Here is a 10,820-nt window from a genome sequence, read left to right as displayed (position 1 = left end):
ATATAGACAATTTAACTCCGCCTATGTTACACTTGCGGTACATAGCCGGTTCCAAACCCGAATAAAGGAGGAATGTTGTGTTAGGTTTTCGACAACTAATATAAAAATATAGTCGAATTCCCATGACATGAATCAAAGACATTATTGCGCTAAAGTTAGGTCGTTGCCCGAAAGCAACGCGCTGTATGGCTCGAGTACGGTGTCAAATGAGCAAGAGCCGCTGCATCGATGTCCAGATGTAGTGTTAAATGAGCAAGGGTTCTCGCGTTTTTGTGAACGAACGAGGGTAAATAAGCTAGTTCACAAAGTAAAAGGTAAAGGTCGGAGCGACAGAAGGTTGAGATTTGGGACATGGAACATAGGCACTCTAACAGGAAAGTCCATGGAGGTGGTGGACACTATGACAAGGAGGAAGATTAACATTATGTGCCTACAAGAAATAAAGTGGGTTGGTGCGAAGGCTAGGGAGTTAGATACTTCTGGTTTCAAATTTTGGTATACAGGAAAGGTGAAGAATAGGAATGGGGTTGGAATAATTGTGGATAAGCAGTGGAAGAAGGACATAGTGGATGTCAAGAGGGTGGGATATCGGATCATCTCTATCAAACTTGTGGTGGAGGGAGGTGCTTTCCATGTGATTAGCGCCTATGCACCGCAAGTGGGTTCGAACGAACAACACAAGATAAAGTTTTGGGAGGATCTAGAGAGTTTGGTTCAAGACATACCTTAGGGAGATAAGATTTTCTTAGGAGGGGATTTAAATGGCCATGTTGGGAGAGAAGTGACTGAATATGGGAGTATTCATGGAGGCCATGGTTTTGGGGTGATCAATACCGAGGGTAAAACTATTTTGGACTTTTCCTCAACCTTTGATCTTCTCATCGCAAATACATGTTTTAAAAAGAGAGACGAACATCTTATAACCTATAAGAGTGGCATGACAAGCTCTCAAATCGACTTCTTCTTGTTGAGGAGAGTCGACCGAAAATTTTGCATTAATTGTAAAATTATCCCGGAAGAGAGTTCGACAACACAACATAGGGTGCTTGTCATAGATTTTCGCGATGAGCAAAAGTTGAGGAAAAGACATCATACGAAGAACCCAAGGACGAGGTGGTGGCGGATGAAAGGTGAAGAACAAAAAAGCTTCCTAAGACGGGTAGGAGAAGAGGCAAAGTGGGATGGGAATGGAAGCGCGGAAGAGATGTGGAGGGAGATGGCAGAAGTTATTAGAATAATAGCAAAAGAAAGTTTTGGTGAATCTAAAGGAATAGGACCAAGAGACAAGGAGTCCTGGTGGTGGAATGCGAGTGTACAAGAAAAGATAAAGATAAAAAGGGAGTGCTTTAAAGAGTGGTCTTTATGCCGCAACGCAGATAACTGGGAAAAATATAAGACGACTAAGAAAGAGACAAAAGTGGCTGTAAGTGAAGCAAGAACAAGAGCATATAAGGGTCTCTACCAGTCTTTGGGCATGAAAGAAGGAGAAAAAGGTATATATAGAATCGCAAAGAGCCGTGAAAGAAGAACGAGAGATTTGGATCAGGTTAAGTGCATAAAGGATAAGGATGGATAGGTGTTGGCTCAAGAGGAGAAGATTAATGAAAGGTGGAAGAGCTACTTCTACGAGTTATTTAATGAGGGACAGAAGACTCTTCCGAGCCTTGGTCGGTTATGCACAAGAGAAGAAGATCAAAACTTTGACTACTATCGAAGGATTCGAGACTTCGAGGTAAAAGAGGCTCTAAAGCAGATGAAAAAGGGCAGGGCAGTAGGACCTGATAATATTCCGATTGAGGTTTGGAAGGGTTTTGGAGAAAAAGGCATCATCTGGTTAACCAAGCTTTTTAATGAGATTTTAAAGTCAAAGAAGATGCCTGATGAGTGGAGAAAGAGCACTTTGGTACCTATCTACAAGAATAAGGGGGATATACAAAGTTGCGAAAACTATAGAGGGATCAAGTTTATGAGTCACACCATGAAGTTATGGGAAAAGGTGATAGAACGAAGGTTGAGAAAAGAGACACCAGTAACAGAGAACCAATTTGGATTTATGTCAGGTCGATCTACCACTAAAGTGATATACCTATTAAGAAGGATGATGGAGAGGTAACGTAGTAATAAAAGGGATCTACATATGGTGTTTATTGATTTAGAAAAAGCATATGATAGAGTACTAAGGGAGGTCTTATGGAAGATTTTAGAAAAGAGGAGAGTAATGATCGAATATATTCGTGCAATTAAAGACATGTATGATGGGGCCACAACTAGTGTGAAAACTCAAAGTGGTGTGACAGAGGAATTTCCTATTGGTATAGGATTACACTAGGGATCATCCTTAAGTCCATACCTTTTCACGTTAGTCTTGGAAGTACTCACAGAGCACATCCAAGAGCCTGTGCCATGGTGCATGCTTTTTGCCGATGATATCGTCCTTATGGAAGAGTCAATGGAAGATCTAAATAAGAAGTTGGAGTTATGGAGAAAAGCTCTAGAAGTGTATGATCTGCGCATAAGCCGTAGCAAGACGGAATATATGGAATGTAAGTTCAGTTTGAGAAGGGAAAACCCTAATATAGAGGTGAAGATTGGAGAAAACATTTTACGAAAAGTTAAAAGTTTTAAGTATCTTGGGTGCATCATACAGAATAATGAAGAGATTGAACATGATGTAAATCATAGGATCCAAGCAGGTTGGTCAAAATGGCAGAGTGCATCTGGTTTTATATGCGACAAAAAAGTGCCTTTAAAACTTAAAGGTAAATTCTATCGTACCGCTATAAGACCGGCTATGCTTTATGGTACGGAGTGTTGGGCGGCTAAAGGGGAGCACAAGCATAAGCTGAGTGTGGCAGAGATGAAGATGTTGAGATGGATGAGTGGTCATACGCGATTGGATAAAATAAGGAACGAAGATATAAGGGAGAGAGTTGGAGTAGCACCCATTGTGGAAAAGATGGTTGAATCGCGTCTCAGGTGGTTTGGACATGTGAGAAGAAGACCGATAGAACATCCAGTTAGGAGGGTGGATGAGATGGAAGATGGACAAGGGGCGAAAGGCAGAAGAAGACCTAAGAAGACCATCCATGAGGTGGTCAAACGAGATCTACATGTAAACGGTCTCTCTGTTAACATGATACATGACAGAGCACAATGACGTTGTTTGATTCATGTATTCGACTCCACTTAGTGGGACAAGGCTTTATTGTTGTTTGTTTGTTAGTAATATAGACAATTTAATTTATAATTAGAAATTTAATTTGCATTGTGTAAAACGTTTCATCAATGGCATCAAACTATCTTTATCAATATATAACAATTGAATTTAAAAAATAATTTATAAACACTAATTTTGGTTTTGATGCATGGAAATTTGAAATTGAGAGATATAATATTCAGATTTTGGATGTGTAATATTCGTTGCTTAATATGTGTTTGTCAAAGAGCATGTGAGATTGTTCTTTTTAAAACTACTAATAATTAAAAAACTAACAAGTATGTAAAAAGTAATTTAATTTAAAAATTAAATTTTAACACTTAAATGTCGTTTATGCTAATGATAAACATTATATCCAGCAAAATATATTTAGAACTTTTAAAAAAAAATCTAAGAATAATTATATATGCAACTTGCCCCACCCCTGTGATAATAAAAAATAAAAAAAAATTATATATGCAACTCGTGGTGATATATTAGTAATTATAATAACTAACAATTAAATGAATAATTGACGGGGTATGAATTTATGAATATGATTGTGTTTTTGAAGTTTAAAAGCATATTGATACCTTCATAATAAGGGGGGCGCTTTTCATTAAATAGAAGCTAAGGAAATGTTTTTGAACTTTCTAAATATGATCGTTAAACTTGACCACCGTATAATAGTAGGTTCTACTAATATAGTAATATATATATGAGTAATAATTCTCAACCTTAAAGGGTTGAATTTAGAAAAATATTCAAAGGTATATTGAGAGCCACGATGAAGCACCATATGCGTTGACCTTTTATGTGAAACAGATATGAACTTTGAAATTGAACCTAATGGTCTCCAAGCTTCGAAGTGGTCAACTCAAGACTCAACAGCAACATGCACTTTGAGAAACAACAACCGTCACGTGCAACTAACGACACCAGGTTTTCTTTTTTGATTATTTTGTTAGACGATTATAAAAATAATAGAGAGAAAATGCAATGAATTTAGATTGTTCAATCCTCACCTAAAAATGTGGAAAGTAAATATCATTAAAGAATGTAATTACATAATTAGAGTTAAGAAAACAAAGACCTTATGAGTTGTGAAGGAAATGGCACTTTCATATTATAACTAAAATTGTTTGCAACTTTTCTTTGGCTCTGTTTTATTCGTTAATTTTAAAAAGTCTCTCCCCCATCCCTCCAAGAAAAAAAAGGTTTAATTACTCTGTTGGTCCTATAGTTTCGTAAAATTTTTAATTAGGTCCCTATACTTTTATTTTTTTTAATTGGGTCTCTTCACCAATTTTTTTTTTCAATTAAGTCCCTCTTAGTAATAATTGGTTTAATTTTATAGGGACCCAACTAAAAAAAAAATTGGTACAGGAACCTAAATAAAAAAAAAAAAGTATAGGAATCCAATTAAAAAAAAATTGGTGCAAGAACTCAATTAAAAAAAAAAATATAAGGACCTAATTAAAAATTTTGTAAAATTATAAGAAGCAGCAGAGTAATTAAACAAAAAAAAAATTGGTACAGTTGTTAATAAACTAAAACATCAAGAAGACACGCCTTCATTATCAATGATACCATCTTCCTCGAGGTTTTCAAGATCCCTTGATCTTTCTCGATCAGCCTCGCTTTGATATATATTTTTTCTTCTATTTTTTTTTGAAAAGAAAATTTGAATATTTTTGTTGTTTGTTGTTGTTATTATTGAAGGATGAGGTGATTATATATAGTTGTGACCATTAGCGGAGCTTGAATATGATTTTAGGGAGAAAAAAATTTATATCAAATAAAGGATAATTGTCTAAATAATTTTGGTATAAACCCCACTTAAAATAAATTTGTCTAATCTCATATAGGGTATTATTATAAAATTTGAATATGTTTCTCAAAATTTGGTTGCAAATAATTAAAATCAAACTTATTATTACATTCGATTATTTGAGCTTTTGAAGATTTTATCTAATTTTTTTTTATAAATAATTGAAGTTATAAAACTATCAACTGGAATTGACATTATTAAAATTATATTTTTTTTTCTTTTAAAATATTAGTCTTCTTCTTAAAAAATATATTAATCTTTTGATTTTTTTTTTAATATTTTAGTGGTAAAAAATTTAGAATATATAAATTATAAAATATTAAAAAATTATGGTTAGAATGATAAACATTAAAAATTATAATAATTATTGAATATTTAAATATCTTTGATTAGTAAAAACATTTCAATAAAAACTCATAAAGAATAAAATAATACTAAGTTAGGTAGATAAAAAAAAGTCATAAAGAATAAAAGGTTTATGAAATTTTAGAAGGATTTTATGGTTGTGTGTTTATTTTAATTCAGTGTTTTAGTTAGTCAAAATTAAAGAAACTCAATTATTCATTCAAGTCCATGTTAGCTATTAATCATATGTTGTATATTATTACAATTGAGTATAAATTTGAATCTAAATACTCTAAGATATTTGAGTTAAAAAATAAAAAATATCAACCAATTGAACAATTAAGTATATATAACAAAACTACTAACTTTTTCTTTCAAAAAATTTGGGATTCATGGTCCCATTGTCAAAACAAAGATTCACCAATGATTGTCACAATAGAGAAGAAAGAAGGTGGAGTTGATAAGGTAGAAAGGGTGTCAATGATAGGAGTGGCAAAAGAATTGTTAGAGTATAATTAGGAGTAATTAGTATCAGTTAGTATCACCTATATTTATATAGTATATTTGTGTATTTATTGTATGATTTTGTACTTTTATTACTTTGATTCTTCTATCATCTATGTATACTCTTGTACATTGTACCTTTGACAAACAACCTGAATAATACACTCTTCAGATTATTCTTGTTTCTAACATGGTATCAAGAGCATGTTCTTTTTTTTTCCATGCAAATTCGTTCATAGCCCTTTTGTTTTTCCCTTGTTTCTAACGTGCCGAAGCTAAAACAGCACATGGACCCGCTCCAGTCCGTGTAACACCCGACCCATCCCACCTCTCCGACCTGCGTGCCACCTCCCTTTCTGCATCAGAGCTGATGCGTCTTCCTTCTCCTATCACGCGTTGCCTCGTGACCCCTTGATGACGTGGCAAATTGTGGACCCTCCCTACTATTTTTTAGTGACCTCTTTCTGATTCTACCATCCATTTTCTCGTTTTCGGCCCCGAATTTGTAGTTTTCTCTCCTCTCTTTGATCTTTGTATCTACTATTATAGAAAAATCAAATATTTTTGCTGCCACAGATAAAAAAGGTAAATTCTATCGAAATTGTAACCGTTTTGGGCACCTCTTCTTAGACTGTCCTTCTGTTGAATGTTGCAAATACCAATAAAAACGTCACATTAGCTACAATTGTCGACAACTGTTTCGCCATTACTGCAAGCTCTCGGGACATTTGATTACTACCTGTCCTACTCGCCCACCATGTCCTAATCACCTCAAGTATCATTCTCATCCCAACTTCTCCAAGAATGTGTCTGCTTCTGCTATTGCTGCTACTACTGAATCTACCATCTCTGCTCTTCTCAACCCGTCTCCTGTCTCTCTATCTGATATTGCGTCTCTTCTTAAGCATCTTCTCTCCCTTTCTGGTAATACTCCTGCTACTTTTTCGAGTCCTCCAGGTAATTCCAAATGGTATGTTAATTCCAATTGCCTTAATCACATGTCTCCTTTGTGTCGTCTTTTCTTATCTTTGTCTATCACTACAAATGTACCTTCTGTCAGTACTGCTAATGGTTCCCTCTTGCACGCGACACACAAGAGTTCTATTTCCCAGTCAACTCTTAATCTCCCTGATACTTATTATATTCCCAAATTGAACTTTAATCTTATTTCCGTTGATCAACTTGTTGATTTCGGTTTTGATGTCAATTTTTTCATTTCTGGTTGTCGTGTACAGGATCGTTGAATGGGACAAATCATCGGGACTGGACATAAGGTCGGAAGATTGTTTGAATTCAAGAATCTTCATATTTCTCCTGTGTCAAATCTCTATGCTGTTTCTTCTCCATCCACCCTTCACTTGTGGCATTACCGTCTTGCCCATAGCTCCTTAGGAACATTGTATCCTCTTGTGTCTTATGGTATTTTAGGTCAGGTGAATAATGAGTCTTTTGATTGTCTTTCTTGTCAAACTGCCAAGCCACCTGCTTTATCTTTTCACAATAATTTATCTCTTGCTTGCTCTCATTTTGATCTTATCCACTCTGATGTTTGGGGTCTCGCTCCCACCGCTTCTATGGGAGGAGCTCGATACTTTGTCATTTTTAATGATGATTATTCACATTTTACTAGGATTTATTTGATGACTAATTGCCATGAGCTACCTCATATTTATATTAACTTTGCCACTATGATTAAAACTCAGTTTTTCAAGGTCATTAAAGCTTTTCGACATGATAATGCTATGGAATACTGTGATTCCAAACTTTTAACCTTTCTCAACAAAATGGACAAAACTGAACGCAAACACCGTCACATTCTTGACTCTGTTCGTGCAATGCTTATTTCTTCTTTGTGTCCTAACCGTACTTGGGGGTGAAGCTGTTCTTACTGTTGTTCATGTTATCAATAGACTTCTTTCTTCTGTCCTTAGTAACATTACTCCCTTTGAGCATCTTTATCATACTTCTCCAGATTACAGTTCTCTTTGAGTTTTTGGTTGTGTCTGTTTTGTTCTTCTTCAGTCTCATGAACATAGTAAACTTGAACCTCGGGCTAGCATGTGTTGTTTCCTTGGTTATGACACTGAACACAAGGGTTATCGTTGTTGGGATCCTTTCTCTAGACGTATTCGTCTAGCTCGTCATGTTGTATTTTTGGAGCATCACATGTTTTATCGATTCTCCTCATTTGAGTTCATTCCTCCTACTCAGTCACCCTTTTTTAGTAACCCCAATGTTGATATTTTTCCTAGTGATAATCCTACAGGACCTATCTCGAGTCAACCTCTACAGCCTCCTACTCTTCTGCCTTCTCTATCTCCCGATGATTCCAGACCGGACAGTGATCCTACCCCTTCCGTCGTGCCTCCTCCTTCCATTCATTCTTCTAGGGTAAGATATCCACCTCCTCATCTTCTTGATTATCATTGTTTTTCTACTATTTTTCATCAACATGAACCTAAGACATTTAGAGAAGTCTCTACAAATCCAAATTAGCAATGCAAGAAGAAATCCAAGTACTTAAAAAAGCACACACTTGGAATTTGGTTGATCCTCCTTCTGATCAGGAAGTTGTGGGTAGTAGACAGGTATACAAGATCAAGACTCGCTCTGATGGTTCTATTGACTGTTATAAGGCACGATTGGTTGTTCAAGGTTGTACACAAGAGTATGGTATTGACTATGAAGAAACTTTTGCTCATATTGCTCGTCTCACATCTGTTCGAGCTCTCCTTGCCATTATTGCAGTCAAAAAATAGTCTCTCAGTCAGATGAATGTGAAGAATGCATTTATTAATGGGAATTTGAAAAAGAAGGTCTATATGAAACCACCTCCGAGTTATCCTTTTCCTTCTAGCAAAGTCTGTCTTCTTCGCAAGGTACTTTATGGTCTTAAACAAGCTCTTCGTGAATGGTTTGACAAGTTCAGAACCACTATATGCAATCTCAGTTTCACTTGCAGCCCTCATGAGAATGCTCTCCTATTCCTAAAAGTGAACGTAGAGTTGTTTTTCTGCTTTTGTATGTTAATGACATGATCATTACTGGAGATGATGTTGATGGTATCTCTAATCTCAAAGCCTTCCTTCACCATACTTTTGAGATGAAAAATCTTGGTTCTCTCAGTTATTTTCTTGGTTTCGAAATCATATCCACAGATGATGATATCTATCTCTCTCAAGCTAAGTATGCTTCAGATCTTCTTGCTCGCGTTGGGATTACAAATAGTCGCACTGAGTCTACTCCTCTTGAGCCTAATGTTCGATTTACCCCTATGGATGGCACATTTTTGGATAATCTCACTCTTTATCGACAGTTAGTTGGAGGTCTCATCTACTTGACTGTCACACGCTCAGACATCATCTATCCAGTTCATGTTCTTAGTCAGTTCTTATCAACTCCTCGTATTACTCATTATGCGGCTGTTCTTTACTACATCAAAGGCACTCTATTTCATGGACTTCATTTTTCTGCCCATTCTTCTTTATCCCTTCAGGCGTACTAAAATACTGAATGGGCTGGTGATCCCACTGATCGTCGTTCTACTACTGGTTAGTGTTTGTTTCTTAGTGACTCTCTCATTTCCTGGTGAGCCAAGAAGCAAATGTTCACTGCTCGCTCAAGTATAGAAGCTTAATACCGTGCTCTCGCTGATACCACTGCTGAGGTTGTCTCAATTCGTTAGCTTCTCGAAGACCGGGGTGCTTCTTAGTCGTCCTCGACTGATATTTTTTGTGACAACCGCAATGCTATTCAGATTGTCCACAATGATGTTTTTCATGAACGCACCAAACACATTGAGATTGATTGTCACTTTGTTCGTCAACGTCTCCTTATTGATGTTGTCCGCCTCATAGTTGTTAGAACTCTGGATCAGACTACAGATATCTTCACGAAGGTTCATCATCCTACTCGTTTTCGAACTCTAGTATCCAAACTTAAGATGGTGTCTTTAGCTCCCACTTGAGTTTGTGGGGGAATGTTAGAGTATAATTATGAGCAATTAGGATCAGTTAGTATCACCTTTATTTATATAGCATATATGTGTATTTATTGTAAGATTTTGTGCTTTTATTGTTTTGATTCTTCTATCATCTATATGTACTCTTGTACATTGTACCTTTGACAACAACCTGAATAATACACTCTTCAAATTACTATCTTATTTCTAACAAGAATAATTGTGTATATCCAATTTTTTTTATTAATCAAGTCTAATCAAATTGGTCTAATATAACAAAAATCATTTATGACTAGTATTATTCCAAATTTTATTGTTTAACTTAGTTCGACTTAATTTATAAAAAAATTGAATGTGTAGTATTATTCGTGACAAAAAAGAGTGGAATTTAGAATTTGAATTGAGTTTTTTTATTTAATTTTTTACATCAACAAGTACCAAATCACCAATAAAATTACACATAAGATGCTTAACCAATGAACCCAACCCTAATTAAGAAATTGTTAGATTTGGCATGCAAAGAGCATTATTGATGACTAAGTTATTTTATTTTATTTTATTTATTTATTTATTTTTTTGTATGATCAATTTCGTCAGCACTTTAATCTTTCGTGATCAATTTTGGTAATTTACTCTTCCTCATAACAAACTAGAAAAACGAAATTGGCGTACGATGTGATTAACTAGGGGATTTTATGGCCCAAACTGCAGCTTTTGATATATTCCTTGTCCACATTAATCGGTTCGAAGCCCACCACCTTAGCTTGTTCTTGCTGTCTATTTCCAACAACATTGGGGACAGCCCAACCTTGCCCTTTCAACGCTTATACTCTTCTGCCGACGGCTGCTTTTTAAAAATGTTTTAGGAACTATAGTTGTATGTTTCTTTCCACCAATTCCTTATCTAATTATCAAATCAAAAATAATACTACTACAAATACTTAAGTCAAGTCTCATAATTAGTATATTATATGATCGTATCA

The sequence above is a fragment of the Arachis ipaensis genome, chromosome B10 (assembly GCF_059453495.1).
Source record: "Arachis ipaensis isolate K30076 ecotype BB chromosome B10, ASM5945349v1, whole genome shotgun sequence".
In the NCBI taxonomy this organism is placed as follows: Eukaryota; Viridiplantae; Streptophyta; class Magnoliopsida; order Fabales; family Fabaceae; genus Arachis; species Arachis ipaensis.
Note: the sequence above shows the minus strand (reverse complement) of the source record.